The sequence below is a fragment of the Ornithorhynchus anatinus genome, chromosome 11 (genome assembly GCF_004115215.2).
Source record: "Ornithorhynchus anatinus isolate Pmale09 chromosome 11, mOrnAna1.pri.v4, whole genome shotgun sequence".
Classification (NCBI taxonomy): Eukaryota; Metazoa; Chordata; class Mammalia; order Monotremata; family Ornithorhynchidae; genus Ornithorhynchus; species Ornithorhynchus anatinus.
The window spans coordinates 8,119,418-8,130,892 of NC_041738.1; positions in this window are offsets into that span (position 1 = coordinate 8,119,418).

Genomic DNA, 11,475 nt, shown 5'->3' on the forward strand with positions numbered 1-11,475 from the left:
AAGCCGGCAGGATGACTGGTTGAGGTAAAGAAGGAGTCCAGCCTATAGCCAGGGGTCTGCTCATCTTCCTCTAGAACAGTCAACTTCCAGGCCCTTCTTGGTTTTAGAAGGTGCCTCTGGCTCTAACATCTGCCACAGAAATCTTTGAGGACTTCACTACCAACCCAAGAGCAGGTCTGTACTAACTGAAAGCAATTCCGGGGGCCACCCAGAACTAGTGTAGGCCACAGACACTGTTGATGTCCCCGGGGTCAGAATGGGAAGCCACCATGACCTTGCGATGATTCGAAGGGGTGAAAAGAATAGAAGGTTTGCAGACACCCATTTGTCATTCTCACCACATTTTCCAAAGGTTATGGCAATCTCTTCTGGCCCCGGCCAAATGAGAGAAAACCATTTGACTCGGGCCCTTAATAAAACTTTCACGAAGCAAGATTCTCCCTGTCCAAGATGTCAGCAGATTAAAACAATAGCTATAACACTGCAATAGCCTGACTCAAAACTCCTCCTCTCCCCTCTTCTGGACATTGCTTTACTTCCCCCCATGATAATACCTATCTTGAAGTATGACCCTAACTATGCTGTCTAGACTTGCTCAGGCTGCTTTGCCCGTTTAAACTCATGCTCTCTGTTTCGTGGTGCTTATGAACTCACTTCTGCAATATATACTCCCTGAGTGTGTATGGGTATATGTGTTGTGAGGGGGAGGTAATTGTGGTAATAATAATTGTGGTATTTGTTAAGTGCTTACTATGGGCCAAGCACTGTTCTAAGTACTGGGGTAAATACAAGCTAATCAGATTAGACACAGTTCCTGTCCCACGCGGGGCTCACTGTCTTAATCTCCATTTTACAGATGAGGTAAATGAGGCACAGAGTAGTAAAGTGACTTGCCCATCGTCACACAGCAGACAAGTGGCTGATCCAAAAATAGAACTCAGGTCCTGGATGGGAGATCTGATTAGGTGATGCCTGGTGAGGGGGGTGAGGTGCCCAAGGATGCAGGTGGCTGTTTGAGTGCTGGAAAAGCCATCTTCTTCAAATGCCATGGAGTTGTTTCTGACCCATAATGACTCCAGTGATGCATCCTCTTCAGAATGTACCATCTTCTGTCAAAGTCGTTCTGATATGTGTGTCCATAGTTTTCTTGGTAAAGATACAGAAGTGTTTTACCACTGCCTTCTTCTGCACAATAAAAACTGGAGTCTCTGCCATTTTCTTTGATAAACGTTTTGATCACTTGATCAAATGCCTTTGCCTCTTTCCCATGCCGCTGCTGCCCAACCCATGTGACCCAACTTTGATGCTTCGACTTAGACCTTTCCATTATGGGTAACCCTATATGGCATAGCTCTAAGCTTCCATCAATATACGAAAACTCTCTGGCCACGATTAGGCTTCGATTCACAGGAGAGGGAAAAGACATAGTATGGTCAAAATCAGCTGCTGGGAATGGAGGAGCAGGGGAAAACTGTGGGTATCTGGAAAGGCTTGGGAATATTTTCAAACGTTTCCCAAGTCTGAGTTTGATAACGATGGCTCAAAACTTTCACTGCATCCAGCAGTTTTTAGACCACTTTGATTCATAAACGGTGATGTTTCAGCAACCCCGGGGATTGGTGCGGGGGGTAAAGAACCTCCAGACCCCCGTTCACTGAACCAACTCGGCGGACGCTCACTGTCCCTAACTCTGTGCAGAACAATCCAACAGTCCATCGATGTCGGGAGTTGATGTTCCTGGTTCGGCGGGTACTTTGAGGAACTTATTTCAAAGACATTAACATGCCTTTGAAATCCCCAGCCCTGGACAGGAACATAAAGTCAGTCTGTGCTGCAGTGAACCTAGTCTCCCGAAATCCATTCGGGAGGGAGTTCGGACTGAGGCGTGGACGACACCCGTTTTTTCCTCTCCGCTTTACCAAGGAAGAGAGTTTCAGAACCTGCCCATCCATGCCGGCTGCTATCCTGCAAACCAGGTTTCGTGAAGAGCAAGTTTAACCAACTGAATGCTGCGGACCTGGCTGGGGAGTTTTCAGAGATTGGTCTCAGAGTATGGGCTGTAAAAAAAAAAAAAAAAAAAGAGCGATGATTTCGAAACCCAAGGCCGTTTGGGACCGGACAAAATATTAATACTAATAATTTGTAGCATTTAATAATAATAATTGTGGTATTTGTTAAGCACTTACTATGTGCCAGGCTGTGTACTAAACTCTGGGGTGGCTACAAGCAAATCGAGTTGGACAAAGTCCCTGTCCCAAACAGAGCTCACAGTCTCAATCCCCACTTTACAGATAAGGGATCGAGGCCAAAGAAGTGAAGTGACTTGCCCAAGGTCACATAGAAGACAAGTGGCAGAGCAGCGATTTGTTCAGTGCTTATCATGTGCCAAGCACTGGGGTAGATACAAAATAATCATATCAGATTATCTCTGTCCCTGTCCCTCATGGAAACTCACAGCCCAATTCTTTCATTCATTCAATCATAATTATCAAGCTCTTACTATACGCACTTAAAAAAATACCAAAAAAAAACCAAACCCAAGGTAACAGAGGGTGACAGAAAAAATTCTGTGCCAAGCACCGTTCTAAGCCCTGGGGTAGATACAAGGTGATCAGGTTGGACACAATCCATGTCCCACATGGGGCTCAGAGTCTTAATCCCCATTTTACAGGTGAGGGAACTGAGGCACAAAGAAACAAAGCAACTTGCCCAAGGTCACACCCGTAGACAATGGGTGGAGCCGGGTTAGAACCCAGACCTTCTGACTCTCAGGCCTGTGCTCTATCCCGTACTGCTCCTTGTAAAGTTATTCTCCTTAAATAAAAGCATCACAAAGAGAGAAGCAGTGTGGCTTAGTGGAAAGACCATAGGACTGGGAGTCAGGAGACCTGGGTTCTAACTGAAGCTCCACCACTTGCCTACTGTATAACCTACTATGTAACCCTGGGTAAAACTCAATGTAAAATGGGGATTTAATACAAGATCTCCCTCCCCCTGAACCTGTGAGTCCCGTGTGGACAAAGAACTATGTCTAATCTGATTGTATGGTATCTACCCAATGCTTGGCACATAGTAAATGCTCAATAAATACTATTCTTATTTTGAAATGAGCAATATCCACAGGAGCAGTTCAGACAAGCAATCTTCTCAAGAATTCACATTGAGTACTAAGCCACTTATTTTGTGGGAATTTATGAACCCAGATCAACAGAGATAGACAACTCATGACAGCTTAATCAATCAGTAACATTTACAGAGCATCTTTTGTCAGTCATATTTATTGAGCACTTATTGTGTGCAGAGGACTGTACTAAGCCCTTGGGAGAGTACAATATAACAATAAAGAGATACATTCCCTGCCCACAGTGAGATTACAGTCTAGAGGGGCAGAGCACTGTAACCGGTCGGTGTCTGGGAGAGTTCAACAGAGGAGGACGACAAGGTAGAGCAGCAGACACAAATAATGTAGAGTTTGGGAGGAAGAGGAGAATGGAGAAACTGTAGATTGAAAGCTTCTGTGTTCAGGGAATGTTTCTACCAACTCTGCCGTACTGTCATTCATTTACTATTTACTGAGCACTTAGGTGTGCAGGCCACTATACTAAGCTCTTGGGAGAGTACGATACAACAAAAAACAGTCACATTCCCTGCCCTCACGAGCTTACAGATATTGTCCAGGGTCTGCACCCACTCATTGCTCAATAAATAACAGCAATTGATTGACTGATTAAGATGAATGCGTGGTTGAGTAATAATAAATTTGGTATTTGTTAAACACAAGAAGCAGCAGGCTTAGTGGAAAGAGCATGGGCTTGGGAGTCAGATGTTGTGGGTTCTAATCCCGGCTCTGCCATTTCTCAGCTGTGTGACTTTGGGCAAGTCATTTAATTCCTCTGTGCCTTAGTTACCTCATCTGTAAAATGGGGATTAAGATTGTGAGCCCCATGTGGGGCAATCTAATTACCTTGTATCTACCCCAGTGCTTAGAACAGCGCTTCACAGATAGTAAGTGCTTAACAAATACCATCCTCATCATCACTTACTATATGTCAAGCACTAAGCCCTGGAGTAGATACAAGATAAGCAGGTTCCACATGGGGCTCACAGTCTAAGTAGGAGGAAGAGGTGTTAGGACCCCATTTTGCTGATGAAGGAACTGAGGCACAGAGAAGCAAAGTGACTCGTCCAAGGTCACAAGGCAGACACGTGGCGGAGCCGGGATTAAAACCCAGGTCCTCTGTCTCCCAGGCCCATGCTCTTCCCACTAGGCCACGCTGCATCTCAAACGCTTATATACTAGAGGACGTATTGCTGTCCTGGGGAGAGCTGAGACAGATTACACAAATATAACCCATTTTGGTCAGCGGTGGGAGATGGTACTTGTAAGGGAGACGTGGGGGTAAGGCGAAGACTGATAGGAGGGTGGGGGTGGAGCCTTACAGTGAGTTGGATGGGGAGGTGGAAGGAGAAGAGGAAGCGGATGAGCAAACGTACCCCAAGGCGGACAATGAAAGCTGCCAAGTGGCCAGCCTGTCAGGATAAATCCCAGCACAGATCTCCAACCTGACTCCTCACCCAGACTGACGGGACTCTTTGAGTCCACCCGCCCCCTCCGGGGCCAGACCTTCACGCCCAACTCCTCTGACCCAACAACGCTAACGGCCAGTGACATCAGGAATTCGCCTCCCCCCGACCAGCGGCTTTGGGAAAACATATCTGAGCCAGGCTCTGCTGCGGCCGGGGGAGGTTGGAAATGGTTTGATGTGGGGGGGACAACAGGGCAGGAGGTGGGGGGGTGGTTCAGGCTGTTCACCAGGCTTCTCCCTTCTCGACTCAGTGAGGAAGGGGCTGACTGACCCCCTGGGAACAAATAGCAGGCCTTGGTGGACAGGGCCGGGCAGAGAGCCCCACCCGACGTAGCCAGACGGCATCCCAGCCCTAGTCGACACTCTCTCCGTGTCCCCCGACACCTCACAGACAGGGCTTGCCTCTGGCTTCACTTTCAGTGTGAACATCTGGTTTTACCTTCCCATTTTACTCAATCTGTTATAGAGAATTAACAAGCCAGTGCTGCTTAAAAGACAGACGGAGACAGAGACATGGGATGATGAAACCTGTGGTTTTCGTTCATGCAAAAGTCTCTCAGCAATGGCTGTTGTCGGCTGGGGGAAATACACAACTGGATGCTTCCCAGTTGTGGGAGTCGTCCGAGCTGAAGGACCAGACTGAATCGTTGGTGGTGGAGGTATTTAGCACGGGACTAGAAAGCTGGGCTTCGTGGGGAATGAAAGAGGTGTTGAGGCTCGAGACATTTTTACATTTTATCAATTAATCGATGGTATTTTTGGAGTGTTTACTGTGGGCAGAGTTAGTAGACATATTCTCTGCCCACCGTGAGCTTAGAGTCCAGAGGGGGTTACAGGCACTAAAATAAATTATGGATATGTACGGAAGTGCTGGGAAGCTGAGGAGGAGTGGATATCAGGTGCTGAAAGAGTACAAGTCCAAGTGCCTGGGTGACACAGAAGGAAAAGGAGTAGGGAGAAATGTGGACTTGCTTGAGAAGGCCTCTTTGATGGTGGTGGTCTGTCAGATATGAAGGGGGAGGGATTTCTGGGTGAAAATCAGACATGGAGGAGTAGTCCGCAGTAAGATAGACCGGACTGAGGTAGAGTGAGTAAGTTGGCATTAGAGGAGCAAGGTTTATGGAGCGGGTTGTAGTAGGAAATCAGTAAGATAAGAACAGAGTGGAGGGGAGCTGATTGAGTGGTTTAAAGCCAGTGGTAAAGAGATTCTTTTTGATGCAGAGGTTGATGAGCCACCCCTAAAAGTTCTTGAGGAGTAGGAAGAGCAGGGACACAAATATTTTTTAGAGAATTGATCTTGGGAGAAGAGTGAAGCATGATAAATGGGTAATGACTTTAAATGTCTACGTACCAGATACAATAACGCTGTCACAGATCCAGTCGCACTGGCTTGAAAGAGCCATCCTTTTTGGGTGTTAGACTTTGGAGCATCTAAAATACATGTGGATGTGTCAGAAACATAGGAAAAGGCAAACCCAAAGGGGCCAGGGCTGTAAACTACCATTTACAGAGGTGTCAAGGCTGTGAACTGCCACTTCTAAAGGTGCCAAGGGTTCTGAACTGTCATTTCCATAGGTCCCAGGACTAAAAGCCACATTTCCCAAGGTGCCAGGCATTTTGAACTTCCATTTCAGGGGTACCAAGGGTTTTGAACTGCCATTTCCAGAGGTGCTAGGGGTTATGAACAGCCACTTCCAGAGGCGCTAGGGGTTATGAACAGCCATTTCCAGAGGGGCCAGGGCTGTGAACCACCATTCCCAGAGATGTCAGGTCTCTGCCACACCATTTCCAGAGGTGCAAGGGCTTTAAACTGCCAAGTCCTCTATAGATGCCAGAGAGGAGCCCTGGCACAAATGTAACCTGCTGGAAAAGTTTCTGGGGCTTCACAGGCTGCCAGAGCCACAGGGGTTTCAACTGCTCTCTGCATGCCCCATCCCTCACCCCTGCTACAACCCTCTCCTTTAACTACATCCCTGCCTCTACACTCCCCTCCAACTAACGCTATACCAGAGAGAGGATTCTAACTATCTAAAACCAGAGGTGGGAGAATCAATCAATTAATCAATCAAAGCAATTTATTGAGCCCTTGCTGCGTGCAGAGCACTGAATTAAGGGCTTGGGAGAGGACATTATAACAATCTAACAGACACATTCCTTACCCTCAGAGAGCTTACAATCTAGAGGGGGAGATGGACATGAATACAAATATATAAATGTGTACAATAAATGCTGTGGGGCTGGAAAGGGGGATGAATAAAGGGTGCAAGTCAGGGTGACGCAGAAGGGAGTGGGAGGAAAGGAAATGAGGGCGTAGTCGGGGAAGGCCTCTTGGAGGAAATGTGACTTCGATAAGGTTTTGATGGTGGGGAGGAGAGCAAGGGGTTGCCTGCACTGACCTGTCGTCGCCAAATCTACTGAGAGTTTTGGTTTTTCCTCAGCCCCTGCTGTCTCCTGATGAGGAACGAACAGGGTGATGATGTCCCAGGCTCTCTGGAGGGACTTAAGCCTCCATCCACTCCAGAAGGCAAAATGCCCAGACTCCCAGTCCAAACCCCATTAACGGGGCTCCTCTGGACAAAGCACGAGCCGGTTTTCCTGGGCAGACCACACCACCAAGTGGCCTAATCGGTCGCTGTGGAACTTGTGCGACATGAGGTCTCAACTGCCCAGAGAATCGGGATCCGAGGTCGGGATCGGGGGGCCGGGCCCTATCCTGCAGGTACGGAACGTAAATGGGCCAGGATCCCCTGTTGTCCCTCTTCCCTCCGCTCCTCAGGTGGAGATTCCTCCAGGTCCCACCGCCCCACACACACCTCGCACCCTCCCACGGAGGTACCCATACGGACATGCACACCCACCCATGGTCTCCAGGCCCTGGGATACTAAGGGGGGCCTGGGGTTTTAGTGGGGCAGGATTGGGCAAGCACACACACACACCAACCCCCACTCCTGCAATTCTCCAACGAGGACTAAGCCCCAACTTTTCTCTTCCTTTTTTTTTTTAATGTGTAATTTAAGGGCTTACTAAGTGCGAGAAGCAGCGTGGCCTAGTGGAAAGAGGCCGGGCCTAGGAGTCAGAGGACCTGGATTCTGATTCCGGCTCTTCCACTTGTTTCCTGTGTGAACATGGGGTAAGTCACTTCACTGGGCTTCAGTTCCTCATCTATAAAACGGGAATAAGAGAATGAGCCCCATGTGGGACCGGGACTCTGACCAAGCTGATTTAACTTGTATCTACCCCAGTACTTAGAAGAGCGCTTGGCACATAGTAAGTGCTTAACAGTTACCATTATTATTATTATTATTAGTCTATCAGCCCCACAGAACTTACATTCATATCTGTAATTTACTTATTTATGTTCATGTCTGTCTCCCCCTCTAGACTCTAAGCTTGTTCTGGGCAGGGAATGTGTCTGTTACATTGTTATACTCTCCCAGGCGTTCAGTACGGTGCTCTGCACAAAGTAATAATAATAATAATGTTGGTATTTGTTAAGCGCTTACTATGTGCCGAGCACTGTTCTAAGCGCTGGGGTAGACATAGGGGAATTAGGTTGTCCCACGTGGGGCTCACAGTCTTAATCCCCATTTTACAGATGAGGGAACTGAGGCACAGAGAAGTTAAGTGACTTGCCCACAGTCACACAGCCGACAAGTGGCAGAGCTGGGATTCGAACTCATGAGCCCTGACTCCAAAGCCCATGCTCTTTCCACTGAGCCACGCTGCTTCTCTATAAGTAAGCACTCCATAAATACCACTGATTGACTGGTATCTCCAGGAATAAAGCCAGCAAGGCTTCCCCAGCTTCCTGAAGCAGACACTCTCATACCTTCTGCCCTGCCTTTTCCGAAGCACACCTAGCCCTCATCCAGATGAGAAGCAGCATGGCCTATTGGATAGAGCCCGGGCCTGGAAGTCAGAGTAGTAATACAGTGCCTGGCACTTAGTAAGCGCTTAACAAATACCATAATTATTAATTATTATTCTGAATAGATCATTCTTTCTCCACTCTGTCGGCTCATCTGGAGGCCACTGCCTCTCTCGCTTCCCACCTGAACCGACCCTCCTACCGGCCGGCAATCCGAATGGTGCAGGTGGAGGCTGCAGCCTGCCTTCCTTCCTTCTTGAGGGTCCGCAACATCAGTGTCTGATGAAGCGTGAATTCATCTGAGACCCTAAAACCATAGCCAGCAAAGGGGCCTTTTACAGGTGGGCTTTGAGCTGGGCGGACCATCACGAGACAGGCAATGAACTCTTTAGACATCCTGCCTTTTTAGTCAGTCAATCTATGGTATTGTTTGAGTGCTTACTGTGTGCAGAGCACAGTACTAAGAGCTTGGGAGAGTGCAATACAACACAATTAGCAGATACGTTCCCTGCCCATAGCGGTCATGAGTAGTCACGTCTCCACAGGTAAGGCAAAGCCAGTCAGAAGGTGCAGGCCATTCCAGAGGAAATGAAAACCTGGAACCCGGGAAGCAGCGTGGCTTAGGGGAAAGAGCACGGGCTTGGGAGTCAGAGATCGTGGGTTCTAATCCCGGCTCTGCCACTTGTCTGCTGTGTGACTCTGGCAAGTCGCAACTTCTCTGTGCCTCAGTTACCTCATCTGGAAAATGGGGATTGAGATTGTGAGCCCCACATGAGACAAGCTGATTACCTCGTATCTACTTCAGGACTTAGAACAGGGCTTGGCACAGAGTAAGCACTTAACAAATACCATCATTAATTAATTCACAAGCAGAAGTCTACTGTTTTCCCCATCTTAAAAGCCCATATGAAATCACAAATCCTCCTGGAGGCCTTCCCTTCTTTCATTCATTCAATCATATTTATTGGACCCTTACAGGGTCTAGAGCACTAAGCACTTGGGAGAATGCAATATAACAATAAGTAGACACATTCCCTGTCCACAGCGAGCTTACAGTCTAGAGGGGGAGACAATGAAAATAAATAATTTACAGCTGTCTTCAGTGCTGTAAAGTTCCTTATGGGCAGGGAGCATGCTTACCAACTCAGTTACATAGCACTCTGTACACAGTAAGCACTCAATAAATCCCACTGACTGATTGATTAATCTCTCATCTCCCCATCTCCATTTGCCACTTCAAACTACCCCATCACCTAAGTCCTTGAATGGTCACACACCCCTAGAGTGCTTATGTACACATCTTTATACTCTTTTGCTACCTCTAACCTTTAAATTATTCTAGTGTCTGTCTCCACCACAAGGACATAAGGTCCTTGAGGGCAGGGAACGTGTCTTCTAACTCTATTATACTCACCAAGGCTCTGCAAACCAGTAAGCAGCCCCCCAAAAAACTGTTGTCTGATTGATTGACTACTTCATGTGCACTCATTGGTAAAAGAAATAATATCAACTCAGTCACTTCCAGAGTAAGGAAAAGAAAACCTTCTAATCGAGTAATGAGCCACAGTGGACCATGGGCCGGCTTGAAATGAGATTCCAAATGGAAATTTTCAGCTGTGGCATGGAACAAATCTATTAACAGTATCTTCCTAGCTTATCTCTTACCTAAACCTATCTCTGTACTTCAGGTGGAACCGGAGAGGGGAACTTAGCAGGGGATGGTTTGGGGATCCCAGAGCGTGCCGGGAGCAGCTTTAGGTTAGTGAGACATCATTCCCTCTGAGTAGCAGGAAGCTCCTAGGATCCGACAGGCTCTGCTGGTTTTACCAGACTCCTCTCACGGGTCTGATTCGGACCTGTTTGCGTGGGGAGATCTGAGCTCACTGCCTGGGTTTTAATCACTCTCTGAACATCACCACCTGCCTTCTGACCCAAGGAAGGGGGGCAGGAGGGAAGGGTCTCTCACCTCTCACTTGGATTCTCCCATTTGAGGCTGTCTCTGTAAATGCTGGGATCAGAGAAGCAGCGTAGCCTAATGGAAAGACGTGGGCCGGGGAGTCAGGGGACCTAGGCTCCAATCCTGGCTCCACCAATTGCCTGCTCTGTGACCTTGGGCAAGTCTATTAACTCCTTTGTGTGCTTCCTCATCTGTAAAATGGAGATTAAACACCATCCACCTCTCCCCCTTAACTGTCAGCCCAATGTGGGACTGTGTCAGTTCTGATTATTTTGTATCTTCCCCAGTGCTGGGCATGTAGTGTTTAACAAATACTATTATTATTCATTCAATCGTATTTATTGAGCACTTATTGAGTGCAGAGCACTGTACTAAGCGCTTGGGAGAGTACAGTACAACAATAAACACATTCGCTGCCCACAACAAGCTTACAGTCTGGAGGGTGGGAGACAGACATTAATATAAATAAATTACAGATATGTACATAAGTGCTGTGCGGCTGGGGCTGGGGGGAAGAACAAAGGGACCGAGTCAGGGCGTCACAGAAGGGAGTGGGAGAAGAGAAAAGGGGGCCTTGGTCAGGGAAGGCTTCTTGGAGGAGATGTGGCTTCAATAAGGCTTTGAATTATTATTATTATTATTTGCGGCCCTGCCACCTGCCTCCTTATCAGCCCCAGATCTCCCCACTCTGGGCAGGACCCTCTAGACTGTAAGCTTGTTGTGGGAAGGGAACAGGTGTACAATTTAATAATGTTGGTATTTGTTAAGCGCTTACTATGTGCAGAGCACTGTTCTAAGCGCTGGGGTATACAGGGTAATCAGATTGTCCCACATGAGGCTCACAGTCTTAATCCCCATTTTACAGATGAGGTAACTGAGGCACAGAGAAGTTAAGTGAGTTGCCCAAAATCACACAGCTGACAAGCGGCAGAGCCGGGATTTCTTTTGTATTGAATGCGCCAAACACTTATTACAGGGTTCTGCACACACTAAGTGCTCAAGAGATGCCAACGGTCTGCCACTTGTCCCCTTCGTGGCCTTGGGCAAGTCAATTCACTTCTCT